We start from the raw sequence: 19,644 nt of genomic DNA, 5'->3' as shown, positions 1-19,644 counted from the left end.
TATTATCAAATTATTTCTATCAAATCGTTTCTATTTTTTCTTTTGTTTTAAAGTGACTATTTATTTTAGTTGATTTGATCAAAATATTTTAAATGAATAATATTATTAAAGTAGTTTCATGTTAATCAAAACAACTTGCCAAATATGTAACAAATTGATCTATTTTTGTCAAAAAGTTTGCCTCTATTTAATTTTATGATGTATATACAGGATATTGATATTGATAACATTTAAATCTTGTACAATATCTAATATACCTAGTATCTAAGATGTTACCAAGTAAATAGATTAAATTGCTAAAAGTAAAATGTTTTTAAAAGTTATATCTAAAGTAAGCAAGGTGGTTCCTTGTCAATTGTTCCGAAAGCTATGGGTTAGGTTTGTGGATCGCATGATTTCACAAGATCGTTTAGTTTCTTCAAGGAAGTAACAAATCTATTTATATGAATGATTTGATACATTATTGTGTTTTACAAGATTATGCTAGATCTAATTGCTCGTTTAGTGCCTTGTAGAAGATAGACGTGGAGATGACACCCAACTCTTAAAACACATAAAAAGACATTATATGATTGGATTTCAAGAATTATATGTGTTCAGTTACAAATTTAGATTTTTTTTTTTGAAACCGTAAATAATTATATATTTTTCTCCTCTCTTTATTTATTGGTTTTTGTTATGTTCCCACAAGAAGTGTCTCGGTTCGATTAATTGACATGAGGAAGATGAAGTCAGGAAGATGTTGAGCTTGAATCCTTATAGATAGCTGGAACTTGGAAGTGAGAAAAGTCATTCCATGATTTTATGTTTGTGTATGCTTTCCGGGTAAAAAGAAGAGAAGAAACATATATAACCTTAGAGTAATTAATATCAATGTTGTCTAAGTCCCTCAAACACATAAATACAAATAATACCTAACACCCCCCCCCCCCCCCCCCCCCCAAAAAAAAAAAAAAAAAAAAAATACAAAAACAAAACAAACAAAACAAAACAAACTAAAAAACAAAAACAAAAACACAAAGTGACAGAGGAATGTGAGCAATGAGCTTGAGTTCGTGAAGAATATTAGAGGAACGTCCCAAAATGAGAGCTTTTGTAATCTATAGATCATTAGAGACTACAGAAAGAAGATGAAAAGAGTGATCCACGTGTATACAAATAAAATGAAAATTGATCTCAATATGTTTTGTGCGCTAATTATGAAAAACATCATTTTAGACGATATGCATCGCACTAAGGTTGTCACACCAAACAACAGTAGGAGATAACTGATGGTCACCCGTATTACAAAAAAATCATTGTAAACATAATAGTCTGGGACGGACACATGATTCTATAGTAGGTGTTACCGGTCTGTAGTAGGTGTTGTCGATTCATAGTAGATGTTGTCGGTGGCACATTTTATAGTAGAAAAAAGAAAAAAAAATCGAAAATTTTACACTACGTCTGGAAAAACTAGGTGTTATCGGTGCCACCATTGGCATCATAATAAATCCACCATTGATAATAGTTCTAGAGTAGTGTCTGTACTCAACTTTTGTACTTGATATGGAAAAGGGACTGTTGCATCAAGAAATAAGTGAGTCACCATGAAAGAAGCAATAACATGTTGTTGAACATGGATCAGTGACATTAACATCCCATTCTCCATCATAAATTGCATGAAGCTCAATAGATGATGGAGAAGGGAAGTGTAACTCGTGAGTCGTGAAACATGGTATCTGTTGATGTATCTTAAAATTTTCAAAACAACAAATATAATGAGAAGTCTGAGGAATTGCCATAAACCGACTAACAATGTGGATTGAAAATGCCAGATTTTGGCGAGTGGCTGTAAAGAGATCCCACCAACTGGCGGTGGAGTGTGGGTTTACGTAGAAGTGAGCTATCACATGATGAGATCTTAGAATTAGTGAGACCCACATGAGATATAAGATTGGATACAGTGGCTTGGCACAAATATATATATTAGTATCTCGAGCAAGCACCTCTAGTCTTAGGCAGTAATGAAGGCGTTCTAAATCTTTCATCTCAAAATGCCGTTGTATCTTCCAAAAAGGCAATTATCTGAACATCACTTCTTGTGATAATCATGTAAATATATAATAGTTTTGGTGAAGAGTTCGGAATCATAAATGCTAGCAAAACCTAATGAACACATGTTAATACGACAAAGCCCAAGGAGCTTGTTTAGCCCATAAAGAACTTTCTGTAACGAAAAACATGAACAATATTAACCCCCGGTGTCGATTTCATGTGAACCTCCTCAAATATATCCCCATTAAGAAAAACATTATTTACATACATACATATGGTAGAAAATACATGACAAACGACAACAAGGGAAAGAAGACTATGAACATAAATAAAAATTGGTTTTTAGGTACCATTTAGTATGTAGTACTGAAACTGGATAAGACAGAACAACAAATGTTAAAGAGGTATTTGGCATGAGTGGAACAAGAACAAATTGAAAATTAATGGGACCAATTAACTATTTTTCAGTCCCACCAAAATAGATGGAACAAAAACTAAAAAAAATAGTAACCTTTGATGCTAATCTTTATACTTCTTGTTATTAAAACATCTTCCACGATGATTTGTTCTTTTTCCCTTTACAATTATTAATCACCAAATATATAATCCTAAGCATGAAAATGGACATGAATTTGAGAAATATAGGGGGTTCATTTCAATTCTTTTATTATTATTATTATTATTATTATTATTATTATTATTATTATTATTAACCATTTTAATTTTGTGAGACCGTGAGACCAAATCTAAAAATAATTTTAAAATGCAAAATAAATGGAAAAATCCAAAAATTCTTTTTTTTTTTAATATTATTTTCGGAACTTGAATTAAGTAAAAAAAATTTAAAAAAAAATCTTGTTTTTTTTAAAAATACGTGAAATATTCTAATAGAACATTACACTGTACATTTTCTAAAAAATAATTTTAAAATGCCTGATAAATGGAAAAATGTAAAAAAAAAAATTTAAATATTATTTTCGGAACTTGAATTAGCTAAAAAAATATATAAAAAATCCCATTTTTTTAAATACGTGAAATATTCTAATAGAATATTACACTGTACATATTCTAAAAAATAATTTTAAAATGCAAAATAAATGGAAAAATCTAAAATTCTTTTTTTTAAATATTATCTTCGGAACTTTAATTAACTAAATAAAATAAAAAAAATCCCGTTTTTTTTAGATACATGAAATATTCTAATAGAATATTACACTGTATATATTAAAATGCAAAATAAATGGAAAAATCTAAAAATTCTTTTTTTAAATATTATTTTTGGAACTTGAATTAACTAAAAAAAATCCTGTTTTTTTTTTAAATACGTGAAATATTCTAATAGAATGTTACACTGAATATATTCTAAAAAATAAATTTAAAATGCAAAATAAATGGAAAAATCCAAAAAAAAAAAATTAAATATTATTTTCGGAACTTGAATTAACTAAAAAAAATAAAAAAATAATAAAAATAATAAAAAAAATTCTTTTATTATTATTATTATTATTATATATAATTTATTAAAAAAGATTACTGAAATATCATGTGAATGTCATGTTAGGGCTATAGTTATTGCACGGTGAAAAAAAGAAAATAAAAGAAACACGCACAAAAAATATGAATGTCTTGAGGCAATTTTGTAATTTTGAAGTCATGTTCTGTTATGTGCTAGACACTGTTAGACTCAAATAATTCACGTCAAAGCATTGTAGTTCAAGTGATCAAGATCTAAGATGAGTAGGATGTATCCGTAATCCTATATGGTTAGTCAATGTTTGTAATAGTAGCCATGAGAGAAGAAATATGGCAGGAAGATGAAGAAAAACTGTAACACCAATAAAGAGATCGACATGTAAAAGGGTGAATGGTTGGAGTTAGAGCGTATAGTGTTGTGAAACCATGTAATTATAGTATTTTTCCATGTTTGTGTATCAAAACATTATTAAGAATTGAATTTATACATAACTTATACACACATACAATAAGCAAAGACCATATATGGGCTAAAGAGAATAAATGGGCTAACATACAATTGGGCTAGCTACCAATACAATAAATACAATAATCACATTTTAATTATGAAGCACGTTTTAAGTTTTCGAAGAATCGATGTAAATTTCTATGTGAAGATCCTTCCTCCGCAGTGGCCTCCATTGCCATACTTTTCAAATTCTCACACTTCCTGTTTATCTCTCCACCTCCCATCACCACCGCCAAACACCTCTTCATCTCTTCCCTCCCCACCACACCTTCACCATCCGCCACCGCCTTCACCCCATTCCCCCACACTTCCTCCACCATCTTTGCATTCAGCTTCTGATCGGCATTATGTGGACACCCCACCATCGGCACCCCACATACCACGCTCTCCACCGTCGAGTTCCACCCACAATGCGTCACGAAACACCCAATCGCAACGTGATTCAAAACCTCCACCTGTGAACACCATCTCACTATCAACCCACCGCCTTCCGCCGTATAACGCATAACATCTTCTTCATCGTTCTCCCCGTTATTGCGTATGACCCACAAGAACGGGTAACCTAGTTCGATTAATCCCTGAAATATCTCTTCCTTTTGCTTTCTCTGTAATTTCAGTAAGCTTCCGAATGAAACGTAGACCACCGATTTCTCAGGTTTCGAGTCTAGCCATCGGAGATATGTTTCTCGATCGGAATCTTGAAAAGTATCGCTGACGAACGGCTCCTCCGTGTCACCGGAAACTAAAGGTCCGACGGGGAAAATGTTTATATGATCAGGTATTGCTTCAATCGAATCTTCTTCTAAGGCGTTAAAACTGTTGATTAGTATGAATGAATCTGGGTGTTTCTCTAGGATTTCTATGTGTTCTTGGAAAACGACAGCCAAAGTATGGGTCGTTAGGAGAAAAGAAGGGACTTCACTGTATCTTAACAAGGGCAATCCTGGTATTTTTACTATACCAGAAGGGTCAATATTGGAATTTCCTACCCCTCCATCACTTTTGAAGAGATGATAAACCACAGAGAAAGAAGCTGCGGACTGGATAAAGAATAAAGCTGACGGCACGTGAAGTTCATGCGCCACCTCTGCCACCCATGGAAGGCAGATGCCATAGATTAAGAAATCCACCTTTTGACCCTCTTTAGCTTTTGTTATCAAGAGTTCTTTGAGGTTACTTAACCCAGCGAGCTTGATTTCTTGAAGGTAGTTTGGTTTTCCGGCAGCACCTCCGTCGGAGAAGAAATGGTAAGATAGGCCGGGGACTGAAGGGAGGGTTTTGAGGCCGTTGATGGTGGTGGCCAGGGTGACTCGAGTACCGGCGCGCGTTAGTTTGGTGGCTAGCCGGAAAGTGGGGTTGATGTGGCTTTGGTGTGGTAAAGATACAAGAAGGAAATGGTAGTTGTTCATGTTATGGAATATGGAGTATGGGCTTAACTGTGGATTTAGAGGAGTGTAGTATTGTCATTATATATAAAATGATAGGTGTTTTAAAATTCGTGTTACCATTTTAAAATCTATATTCTCAATCAAAATACAATAGCAAGGTGTCTGTATGGATGTTTTATAATTGATTATTTAATTATTAATTTCATATCTTATTAGTTGTGAGACTCCTATGTTATATTGGTTTGGTAAAATAGAAAAAAAAATATGAAGTTTTAAACAAAAATTTATTTAAATTTGAAATTTTAGATTTGAAATTTAAAATTTAAAAGGAAACATATTAAATACAATATATAAGTACTAATATTGTAATTTATTGATTATTTTTAATTAAGGCAATTATTAATTCATATATAGATTTGATTTGTAAATTAAGAAAAGATAAAAAATGAGAATGACAAATGGAAAATAAAATTATTCAAAAATATCTAAAAATGATATGTGTCCAAATTAATATAAGAGTGACAAGTGGAAGAAAAAAAATATTTATTTATTAGAAAAAATTATATATTCCTTCTGTCCCGAAATTATTGTCCATAGATTAAAAAAAAAAAAAACAGATTAAGAAACTATTAATTACCACAAATTTTATCCAATAAAATGTTAGTTTTGTTCTTATTTTGCATTTAATGTTCCATTAAATGCTTAGTTGGTTAATTAATAATAAAAAAGTTTTTTTGGTAAAAATGTTATTTATTTTTAGAAACGAACAATTATTTTGGGACAAACCAAATGGAAAGAAGAACTATAATTTTGGGACGGTAGAAGTATAACAAAACTCTCTGTCAATTTGTCTACTGACGCAACAGTTTCTTCGGTTTTTGAAGTTATTCGTGAGAGAACATGTCTTTGGCGAAAGGACAAGTCTCCTGTATGTGACTGCATCTCATATAGTGCTTTTGGTCACCTTTGAGTAGCAACTAAGATTCGAACTTTATTCAAATAGTTACTATAGGGATTCCATATTTGATAGGATGGTTTCGCAATTCTCTACTTAGGTAGAAATACTTAAGGTCAATTGAATTTTTGGGTTATAAAATTCAGTGAGATATACTTTTTGTATTTGTTTTGCTCTTTTTTAGGTACTAGTTTATAAAATCCGATCATATAAAAAAATCAAAGCATTGCAAATAAGATAAAGGCTTTGTAAACACCGGTCTCTATAAATATATGTGAAGCCCCATAGGAACCCTCTAAATGACTCATTCAATGAAAGTAGACATGGATGTCTTATGCCATGAGGTTGTGGGACGTTAGCTCTGACGCCATGTAATTATATGTGAAACCCAAGATTGTCTCTCCAAAAGAACCTTATGGAGAGAGGACATATTTCAACATATATAGTCACTTGTAAAACCTTGTTGCACTGATATGCGTCAAAGTCGAAGCCCAATGAGGATAGATAAGGATTTGTTAAGTCATGAGGTGTTGGATGTAAGCACTGATACTTTGTAAATATATGTGGAACCACATATTAACTTTTTAAAAGAGCTATTGTGGAGATATGATAGACTCCAATATATATATATATATATATATATATATATATATATATATATACACACACACACACACACTAGGTTATAACCCGTGAAAACCACGATCGGTATGCTTAAAAATTTTATATAGACAAAAAAAAAAGTAACAATTAAAAATTTTATCATGAAAGACTATTGGATAAAATTAAAAGTTGTTTTATTAGTCTTTTAAAGCATAATCATTAGGGCTGTAAACGAACTGAACGTTCGACAAACCGTTCGTGAACTGTTCGGCGGGAAGTTCGTTTATGTTCGTTTATTTAATAAATGAACGAACATGAACAAAAATTATCGTTCGTTTAGTTAAACGAACGAATATGAACAATGGTCTCGTTCGTTCATTTATGTTTGTGAACGTTCGTTTATGATATTCATTTACGTTCGTTTATGTTTGTTCGTTTAAGTTTATTTATATTCATCTATATTCAATTATTTTTTATTATATTGCTATATTATATGTTTGTTTATGTTCATATATGTTCAATTATGTGTTTTTTTTTATTTTTATCGTTGTTCGTTTATGTTCATTTAGCATGTTCACGAACATAAATGAACGAACATGAACAAAGTAATTTGTTAAACGAACGAACATGAACAAGAAAATCTCGTTCGTTTATCCGTTCGTGTTCGTTTGTTGTTCGGCTAACTTAAACGAACGAATATGAACAAGACCTTGTTCGTGTTCGTTTAGTTCGTTTACAGCCCTAATTATCATCCTAAAAATTAAATCGCATTTTAGAAATTAAGATCCAATTAAAAATAATAATAATAAATAAATAAAAATAAAAAAATGAAATTGAAAATTCATTATAAATACATTCCACTTTCGAATAATTACGCTATAAATACTTACCATTTTCAAATATTTATGTTCTAATTGAAAGATTTTTATCAATTACAAAAAAAATTGAAAATTAAAAATTCTTTAAAAATTATATCATCTAGAAAAGGGACATGTGACATTTAGAGATTTTGTTTATTTTATATATATATAATAAACAAAATCTCTAAATGTGACATGTCTGTGTTATCATTTATAAAATTGTATCGCAACAGATACACTAACAATCATTTTATCAACCAAGTTTACACATGTTAGAACTCGGTTAAAACACAATCTCCAAGCTAGAATATATGCCTTTATGGGAAAAAATGAGTTCCATCATGTAGTAGCATAACCCACATACGAACATGACATTATATATATATATATATATATATATATATATATATATATATATATATATATATATATATATATATATATATATATATATATATATATATATATATATATATACATAAACTCACGAACGTATCACACTTATATATCTCTTTCATCTAAAAAACAAAAACCGCAACCAAATCTAGATTTATCCATTGGTCTTCCTCGATTGTCTATGCAAAACGAACCCAAGATTCAATTTGAGTCCTATCTTTAACATGATAGTCGTTGGGTTCCTTGAGGTTATCGACCCTATCGAATCTTTGTTTTAAGACTGAAGGGTGTGGGTGCGGTCCCAGACCGCACTTTGTGCCACGTAGACCAGGAACACCGCCTCCAGACCACGGTTTGGTGCGGTCTTGGCCGCACTACGGTCCTTAAGTGCTGCACTTTTTGATTGGTTGAGGGGAAAAAGGGAGGATCGCCGGTTGTTGGGTATTTTTTTTTCTTTTATATATATATATATATATATATAACATCATTTTTTTTTCACAACACAATCTCTTGCCTTTCTCAAAAAACTTTTTTAAAAAAATCAACAGTCTCTCAAAAATGTAGTTTGCTTTATCTATTTTATTTGTATTTTTTAAGTTTCTAGTATTATTTAAATGTCAAGTGTGTGTTTTTTTATTTTTTTTTATTTTTGTAATGCAATATAATGTTTTTTTTTTTTTTTTTAATTTTCAACTAATGAAAAATTATGTTTTTTTATTAAAATAGAAGTTTTATTAAATTAAAATAGTTAAAAAAAGTATTATTAAATTAAAATAGTTAAAAAAACACAAAAAAAAAAAGGATGTGTGGCATCACTCTCTTGGTGTGGCAAGAAACTACACTTGAGTGGTAAAAAATGACATGTCGCTTATATGATGGGGAAGGAAGTGCGGTTTCAGTGGCACCACACCTTCCAGCCTAACATAATATCTTCCCACAAAATGTCACCCAAAACTTAATCCAATGATTATATTATACCTTTAAAAGAACTCAATTCTAATCCAATGATTATATTATACCTTTAAAAGAGCTCAATTCAAGGCTTCATATTTGAAGTTGAAGAGAAACACAAATCATGGTAGACTAAGGGCCATTTTAGCGAGGCCTACCTAAACTTTGACGTAAACAATTCTCTTAATTCTCCATAAGGACATGGGGTATATATGTCATGAGGGTCTTGTGGTGACGAGAAGGAGGAGAAAAATAAATGTGTACACCACCATGATGATCTCTTGGTGCTGATATGATCATGACCTTATATTGTATATACCACGATCATGACCTACATCTAGGTTAGTATAATCATTTTTGGTATGAAAATCTAATTGTTTTATTGGTTGCCGATATTTTAGCTTTTTACTTGTTCTATCGAAAGTGTATTTTCGTTAATTAAAAACTTATTACAGAAAATGCTTTGAATGAAGATGTAGACTGGTTTTGTCAAAGAAATTTAACTAAAGCTATTTGTTGATTTAATATGATCAAAAGTTGATGGTTAGATTTTATTATATTGAATTATATTGATCCGTGATATCAAACCTACTAAAGTTCATTTTTGCATGACAGGGACCAGGATATAAACATTTAACAAACAACTAAAAACATTTGAGAATTTGATACAAAGTCAAGAATATAAGACACAAAGACTCAAAAGTTTTTATACTAACATAATAACTAATAAATAAAGAAAACAACATAAAGGATATTGAATCGGTAAAGAATCGTGCTTCATTTGTTCTTATTATGGATATACTTTCAAGGTTAGGTTTGCTGTGACATTATCAGTTTTAGATTTATTTGAAGTGAATGAGTCACTATAAACATTTCAGTTTAACTAATATCACATATTTTTTTTTTTTTGTGATAAAATTATACATTTAAGAGATAAAAAATTATTTTCAAAATTGAAGAACAATCCAAATCCGATGATAATTCAAAAATTTTGGAACGTTATGTTTTTTTACTGAAGCCCAACAAAAAACACGACAAATGAGAAATAGATAGGATACAAAGACTTAAAAAGTGACATTTGATTGAAAAATTGATGATATAAGACATTTTTAAATTGTCATTTCGAACATGAATATAGTGAACTTTGGGAAAAAAAAAACATTTGGTGCAAATTAGAAAAAAAATACATACACATTAACACAAGTCTGAAAAGCCACATTCCTAACTCAAAAGGTCATTTTCGGTAATGTGTTAAAAAATGGATCACTTTCGTTAATATCTTCTAAAAAAGTGGTTACTTCTATTAACATCCCATAGATAATGGGCCTTAAGCCTCATTATTTGACTTAGCCCGTTAAACTATATTATCCATAATGAGTCAAAAAGAAAGCTTATTTGTTTAAAGAATTCAATTAGTTATATGTTTTAAATAATCCATAACTCACCAGAATCTGAAGAACTGAAATCACACATTCACATGAGTCCTCAAATAACTAGCCACACCAACCATCTAAATCAAATAGAGGTAAAACATCTATAGCTCAAACCATCAAAGTTTGACCAAAAGTCAAACATGTAAAAAGACACAACGGTTAACTTGTTAATGGTCAGAGCGACGCGACCCAACTCATGGTTGTATTTCGGGCACAAAGGGACAATTGCAATTCCACTCAACCTTTGTGTTGCGATCCCTTTATGGTTGTGTCATGCTTCTTAGTCAGATGCACTTATTCCATTAAGTGTTTAATCCTTTCAAACAAAAGCTCTGATTTTCATATCTGAATCAAATAAAAATCTTAACGGATAAAGTCCAACTTTATCTAGATCTATGACTCAATCAAACCCAATTTCAAACGCTACTCATATTTGACACAAAATGGTCAAGATTTTGTGCAAGGCTCCAAGAAAGCACATGTACACACTATTTCATTCTCTCAAATGACCTGAAATCATCTCATATCTAATTTAAGGTTCCGAAGTTGCTCAAACTCCAAGAACATCAGGTCTAAAGAACCAAAACTCTTCTATAATCCTTGATACATGGAGGAAAAGCATAAAGGCAGGAACTTTCTAACCTACAGGGTCCAAAAGCAATGTATAAGGTTTAATATTGTTTGTAATGAGTTCCTTAATGCACCAATTGCCACCAAATCTCAATTTCTTCACTAAAAATCCACTCAAAGGCTCAAGATCTCCCAAAAACACTCAAAGGGGGCTAATGTTCTTTTTTGAGGAGAAGGTTGAGAATAACAACAAACCCTAAATGTTATGTAACGACGTGATTTTTCACCTTATTTTTTTAATTTTAAAACATTATTTAACAAGGTAATGCAATGAACGTCTTGTTTTAGTTTATTTGAAAACATCATCAACGGTACTTAAAAATCTTTAAAAAAAACACACATCAAAGTACAAGTTTGTAAAACCCAAATTAAAAGAAAACCCAAGACATATCTAAGATGGTATCATCGCTAATATAACATATAAGATAAAGCCACCCAAAAAGTCCCCATGCTTACCAAACCATCAATCATGTTGGCTGTACCAATGCAAGGCGAAAGCGACTAGGAAAGAAACAAGTGTCAACATCAACACAATGAGTTAATCTCAAGTTCATAGGTATGGAAACATACATATATCGTACAAGACATTTAGTCACATAGGTACCCACTCTACATGTTTCTTACCAATCACCATTCACCGTTTAATATTATGAATATATTGATTGTTAACATTTCACCGTAGTAATTATTTATTTATGTCACCACTATCATGGATCTAAACATCGCTAATTCTCACCTGGAAGATCCCCATTTCGCTACTAGCATGAATTGACAACCCAACGTTTTAAGTGGAGCGCGACTCCTACCCATAACGTTGTTGCTGGTTCTCCGTATTCAATACCCTTACGTTGCCCAAGGTGTTGTTGTTTGAGAGTGGTACAATTGGTATTTTCATGCTTATACCCCCAACTCAAATGTGATGCTTGATTTGGGGTCTCCGTGTAGCTAATATCACTCCAGATGTGTCCGAATGATCACCTAGAAAACCATTTGATACACTTTGTGGCTTAAGTTCTTCTCCGCTAGGTAATGTTCCAACCTAATGGGTCATCATTGTTTTTTATCAGATTTTAGTCATGTCTGGCTAAACCCTAGATTTTAGTTCTGCATAGATCAATAGTTTTCATGTAATCAATCATTATATATGGTTTTTGATTTGTGATTTTATCTAGTAATTTAAGTTGTGATCTTAATGAATATTTGATTTTAGTTCTCTTTAGTTTGATCACCTAATTTAGGATTAAATCAATATAGTTAATTAGTTAATGGAATCTGTAATTTTTCTAATCAACTGGTAGTAACAACTATCATATTGATTCTTTGTTGAGATTTAATTCTCATATAAACTACAATTTTATATTTTTATGCTTCTGAGCTTGTGAGAAGTATTGAATATTGCTGGGAATTTTTACACAGATCATAATGTTGCTTTTCTGGTTTGATTAAGAGTTTGTTTAATTAAATAAGTAAAAAGTTAGGATTAACTAAAGAGCTTGTTTTGGTTAATTAACTAGGTAAAAAAGAACTTATCAGAGCTTATTAGTAGTTTTCAGTACCAGCTTAGATCAAACACGTTTTTAATAACCAGGTTTGCGTTGATTGCATGATTAGAAAACTCGCAACAGAACTTAATTCGTTTTTTATACTGAATTTTATTTAGTTTATTGCATTGCTATTTTAGTCTTTAATTAACAATAAAAAATCTCCCTTTTATATTTTTCTAATCGGTTTCTAAAAATTTCAACCAAAACCAATGGATTCAGTTTATCGGTTTTCGGTTTTAAACTTCGGTTCCATGCTTCAGTTTCGGTTTTATAATAGAAACCAAAACCCAAACATATGTCTTAATTTCCCTAAACACGTCAACTATATAATGGTGAGGATAATTGATATTTACATATCACTAGCGATGTGGGACTCACGAGATAATAGAAAGAAATTGGATGACCATCTTATATAGAAGCGAATGTTGGTTTAAGTTTTATTGGGATTTTCTAATATGTGCTCTAAGGGTATATATAAGAAGTATTAATTATCAAATATATTACCTTAATTAAATTCAAAATACATTTATTATTGAGATTATTAATGCATTTCACATTTAATTATGGTAACATTCCTTATAATTAATGCATTTTTTATTTAATTATGATAATATTTGTTATTATATAACGTTTTTTATATGTGTTCTTATGGTACATATTAGAAAATCTCAGTTTTATTAATGGTCGATGTGGGATAGAGTTAAGTCGCTGGCAAAATAAATCGAGAAAAATGAGGTTAGCAGGTTTCGAACTTGCGTCATCTCCTACAATTACCTAAGTCGTTAATCACTAAAGCATCCTTCATTTTCTATTTGTAGCCCCAGGACTACGTATATATACAATTATAACTCACACAATACATATAATATATCAACATTCGTTTGGTTTCTTTCGGTTTTACCAAACCTAAAAACCGAACCCAAACCAAAAATTTCGGTTTTTGAAAATTCTAAACTCAAACCGTCGGTTTATGCTTCGGTTTCGTTTTTGTCGGTTTTACGGTTACCGGGTTCGATTTTACTCACCCCTAGTGAATACATATATCTAATCTTAAATAACATTTTATTATGAACATGTATTTAATCTCTTAATCTTTGTTGATTACATTGCCTTAAAAATTTTGTTGCCTATTTCCAAAATCATTGGAGGGGCTGATAGTAGTTTTATTCTCAAATAACTTGTTATCTTAATTTTTTTAGTAATAATAGTCTAAAAACCAAGGGGACATATATATATATATATATATATATATATATATATATATATATATATATATATATATACATACATATACTAGCAGTGTACCCGCGCAAAGCGGCGGGGCGTGTAAATTCTTTCGATGATATGTTTCCTCTACGAAAATGTTATGTTACAAAAGAAAGTACATGTCGAAAACAAAATAATCAAACTATGGTGTTATTTGGGAGATGAGGTCATTTTTTGTTCCTGGACTGTGGGCTTTATAGCAGAGAAATGAACAAAAAGGTATATGCGATTGGAGAGATATTTGAATCAATATGCTAAATTTAAGGATATCTTAAAGGGTTCAAAATTTGAATGAATCGGCGATTTGAGGGAACCATATCAAATTGCTGAGAAATATAAAGAGATTTGATGATAAATATTTGAATTTAAAATATGGTTAAAATTTAATATTATTTTATTACTGGTTACTTGTACTATCAGCTTCATCATTTGGACGTCTTAAAAAAATATTATTTTTATAATTAATCTATTTTTAGAAATAGTTAGATTTCTTTTATATATATATATATATATATATATATATATATATATATATATATATATATATATATATATATATATATATAAAGAAAAACCAAGTGTAGAAAGAATAGCAAAATCAATATAACGAATTTGTTAAGTGCAAAAGTAGGAAGATCCAATACATAGACCTTGAAGAACTAGTACCACTTTCATATATCTGAGGGGCTGTTTGGATTAGCTTATTAACTTATTGCTTATTAAGTTATTTGAGAATAAGTAATAAACAATAAGTAAGAGGGGAGATCATTATTAAAATTAGTTTATTTAGTTAATTTCTAATACAATAATCTGATTTTTAAGGATTTTATCCAAACAATTAAACTTAGTTTATTGTGGTAGATATAAGTAATAAGCAATAAACACACTCTTTTTTTTTCTATCCGAACATCTTTTATATTCCATCATCCACTTTTATACAATTAATATATATATATATATATATATATATATATATATATATATATATATATATATATATATATATATATATATATAACCTTCATCTTCTAAACCCCACATCACTAATCTCAATGTCGAGTACATATCTTACCGACCATGATGAACAACTTCATTTTCTTTAAAAACAAACAAGTCTCTCTTTACCTCGATCCAACTACACCCTACCACTTTCTTAGCCTTTATATCTTTTTCTTTCTTCACTGTAGCTACACTTTCCCATGTTCCCCTCATCTCATAAGATTTACACAACACAATATAAGGTAACACACATAGGTTCCAATTCCACCATTATTTCAGCGACTTCTCTATAAATCCCAACTCTATATGTACCCCATAAACATCAAGAATCGACTTGCACATAAAACCATTGAGTCCACTGCCCATTGTTGTTATTATGTTAATTGCTTCATTAAGTTTTCTAGCTAATTGTATCATCAAATCAATAATGGTGGTCAAATGGGTGCTTTTTGGCATAACAAGTATGCGTTATCCATTGAATAAAAGATTAACAACCCTTCACTGACAAAAAAACCAACCATGTAACTCGTATAATTATAAATGTTTGTAGGTACGTGGGTTAGAATTAGGTTTGTGATTCATGGAAAAGAAGTCTAAATATCACATATTTACTTATTAATTTTTAATATCACATATTTAATTATTAATTTGTACTTTTATTTGATATATTGTTTTATTTTATTTTTTCTAATGGCCCTAAATTAGTTATAAACTAGAAGGCGATCCGTATGATAAACAGGTTAACGGATCAAAAAAAACTAACTCAAAACCTTTTATCATAGGCTTTATCCAGCTAGCAAATATTGTAAACTTCTAATAAAGGAAAATGATAAAAGTAATGCTAAACTGATAATCTGGAATATGATCTAAAGTTTTCATACTCAACGTTAGAAAATGAGTACATGACATTAACCGAAACAAAAAACTGATATATAAAAAGTTACAAATTTCGTTTTCAAAAACAAAAAATGTCTTAATCAAAATTTCATTCTGAAACAAGTTTTAAGGTTTGGAAAAATCGATTTAGATTTCTATGTGAAGATCCATCCTCCGACATGGCCTCCATAGCCATGCTTTTCAATTTCTCACAGTTCCTCGTTATCTCTCCACCTCCCATCACCACCGCCAAACACCTCTTCATCTCTTCCCTCCCCACCACACCTTCACCATCCGCCACCGCCTTCACCCCATTCCCCCACACTTCCTCCACCATCTTTGCATTCATCTTCTGATCGGCATCCTGCGGATACCCCACCATCGGCACCCCACTTACCATGCTCTCCACCGTCGAGTTCCACCCAGAATGCGTCACAAAACACCCAACAGCAACGTGGTTCAGAACCTCCACCTGCGAACACCATCTCACTATCAACCCACCGCCTTCCGCCGTGTAACGCCTCGACTCTTCATCATCCTCTCCTTGATTGCGAATGACCCACAAAAACGGGTAACCTAATTCGATTAATCCTTGAAATATCTCATATTTTTGATTTTTCTGTAACTTCACCAAGCTTCCAAAGGAAACGTAAACCACTGATTTCTCCCGTTTCGAGTCTAGCCATCTAAGATATTTTTCTCGATCGGAATCCTGAATAGTATCAATGACGAACGGCTCCTCCGTTTCGCCGGAATTCAATGGTCCGACGGAGAAGATGTTAATGTGATCCGGTAGTGATTTAATCGATTCTTCTTCTAACCCATCAAAACTGTTGATTAGTATGAACGAATTTGGGTGTTTTTCTAGGGTGTCTATATGTTCTTGGAAAACATAAGCATATCGATGGGTGGGGATGAGAAAAGAAGGGATTTCACTATATCTTAACAATGGCAATCCTGGTAATTTTATTGAACCAGTAAGGTCAATATTGGAATTTCCTACCCCACCGTCACCTTTAAAGAAATGGTAAACCACCGAAAAAGAAGCTGCCGACTGGAAAAAGAATAATGCCGACGGCACGTGGAGTTCACGCGCCACCTCTGCCACCCATGGAAGGGAAAGACCATAGATTAATAAATCCACCTTTTGTCCCTCTTTAGCTTTTGTTAGCAAGAGTTCTTTGAGGTTTATTGACCCAGGGAATTTGAGTTCTTGTATGGAGGTTAGTTTTCCATCAGCACCGCCGCCGGGGAAGAAGTGGTAAGACATGCCGGAGATTGAAGGGAGGGTTTTGAGGCCGCTGATGGTGGTGGCCAGAGTGACTTGAGCACCGGTGCGTGTGAGTCTGGTGGCTAGTCGGAAAGTGGGGTTGATGTGGCTTTGGATGGGTAAAGATACGAGAAGGAAATGGTGGTGCTTCATGGTTATGGTTGATTCAGAGGAGACTAGTGTTGTTATATATATAAAGGGTGTTTCGATAAGTATTTTAAAATTGTTGTGACCATTTTAAAAGTTATATTGTCAATCAAATAATCAACAAGGTGTTTGTTTGTATCTGTTTTTATAATTGATTAATGAAAAAACATCATAAATAGTCCTTGTGGTTACTTAAAATCTAAAGTTTAATCCATGTGATTTAAAAACCTCATAAATGGTCCCCGTGTTTTCAAAACTTTTGATGTTTAGTTTTTTTTTTCTAACTCCGTTAACTTTGTTCGTTAACTGAAGAGTATTTTCGTCATTTCACCACTACAGGGATCATTTATGATGTTTTCTCGTATTTAAAAAAAAAAAATTAAACATAATTAAATATATAAAAGATCTCTCTCTCTCTCTCTCTCTCTCTCTCTCTCTCTCTCTCTCTCTCTCTCTCTCTCTCTCTCTCCCCCCGCAAGAATGTGGAAACTAAAAAACCTTGAATCAACCAGCATAGCCTACATTTTGTGATTGACTTCTTACACACCAGCTCCGACGAACACCATATCTACCACCACCGACAACCACCTTCATACCCACTACCACCGGTGATCATTCTTACACACAAATCTCAAATCAAGGTCCATTGTCTACATCTACAACACCAAATCTAACCCTGAAATGATAGATCTGCAACATCAAATTCAAGAGAAAATGGAAGGATTCCGATTGTAGATTTGGGTAAGATCCATTGCTTGCAAATGGATGGCTTGATTTCTTCAAATTAAGTGACTTTAACTCTAGGTATAACGGATGAGTGGTGTTTGGTTGTAAATGTTTTCTTCTTGTTCACTTGCTCTTGTTTTATTTTCTTATTCAAGTTTAGTATGTGTTTTTTTTTTCTTGTTCGTCAACAGATGCAAATGTGATTGATCAGCAAATTGAACCCAAAACTAAGCTTTGATTACAAACCCAAACCCCATGGTAGTTTTCAGAAATCAACTTCAAATGAAGGCTTCAATTCGGTATTGAACTTTATAAAAAGTGGGGGTTTTATTGAAAATAGAAGATAGGTTAATGACTCAACTTTAAGTAGAGATAAGGTTCTGGAAAGGTTTTATGGGTTCTTGCTTAGGTTGTTAATGAATGTCAAAAAAAAATCATGGGCCTTGCTTCATGTGGTGCATCAGATATGCAATGTTACTGTTTGCACTTCCTTTAGTGGATCTATGTTCAAAGGGTTAAATTGTGATGGTATTCTGCCCCATCCCAAACCAACCTCATCTTCTTTGTTTGAATTTCTACGACGACGATGGATTGTCGTGATATCAGTGGGTTTGACGAATAATACAAAATTGATGTTCTTAGATTTCTTCACCAATGCATAACTCATTTTAATGGGGGTAGAGAGAGAGAGAGAGAGAGAGAGAGAGAGACCCATTGGATATCAAATTTAATTATTTTTTTTTCTTTTAAAAAAATAAAATAAAATAAAAACCTCATAAAATGTCCATTGATAGTTAAATGATGGAAATACCCTTCATTTAACGATAGAAAACTAACGGAGTTAGTAAAAAAGACCAAACATCAAAAGTTTTGAAAACACAAGGACCGTTTATGAGGTTTTTAAACGATTAAACTTCATATTTTGAATAACCACAGGGACCATTTATGATGTTTTTTCTTGATTAATTGATTATTGTGGTATGATGGATTTTTGTGTTTGTTAATATGATTATTTAACCATTTCAAAGCTAAATTATTAGTTTCATTTCGGTTTTTATTTTTTCCTCTTATATATTGTGCATTAAGATCAAGATTAAGATTTTTGCATGTGTTCTTAAAAGATGAAAAGTAAATATAAATTGATTTGATAAATAAAATAAAAAAGGAAAAGAGAAAATAATAAAGCACTTATGTGACGATATAATGAAGAGAATGACATACTTGTTTACTCAAGACATGCAACTAAAACTATTTGTTAATTTAATATTAGAAGTTGGCATCAAGTTGGCTTGAGGTCATATGTAAATGATGAATGAACACGATATAAACAACTAACAAACAAATAGAAAGATTTTAGATTTTGGTACAACGTCATAAATATAAGACACAAAGACCGAATTTTTTATTACCTAACTAAAAAGATCTAATAAAAAAAACAAAACATAAAAGGATAAAAGATATTATTAATCATATGTGATCGTGTTTCATTAGTTCTCAATATAATTTCAAGATTCGGTGATTAGGACCCTAATATAGTAATATATCTAAATCTACAAACAAATAAAAAAAACCAAGTGCATAA

General features: G+C 31.4%; 2 pseudogenes; both read right to left on the bottom strand.

The window, feature by feature from the left end:
* Positions 1-4,041: 4,041 nt before the first annotated feature.
* Positions 4,042-5,522, bottom strand: LOC145037974 (crocetin glucosyltransferase, chloroplastic pseudogene; annotated as a pseudogene).
* A 10,371-nt stretch (positions 5,523-15,893) lies between these two features.
* On the bottom strand, positions 15,894-17,421 carry LOC145037958 (phloretin 4'-O-glucosyltransferase pseudogene; annotated as a pseudogene).
* Between the last annotated feature and the right edge of the window lie 2,223 nt (positions 17,422-19,644).

The sequence above is a fragment of the Lactuca saligna genome, chromosome 1 (assembly GCF_052625555.1).
Source record: "Lactuca saligna cultivar CGN05327 chromosome 1, ASM5262555v1, whole genome shotgun sequence".
Lineage (NCBI taxonomy): Eukaryota > Viridiplantae > Streptophyta > Magnoliopsida > Asterales > Asteraceae > Lactuca > Lactuca saligna.
The sequence above is the reverse complement of the archived record's forward strand: the minus strand, read 5'-3'. Positions and strand labels throughout refer to the sequence as shown.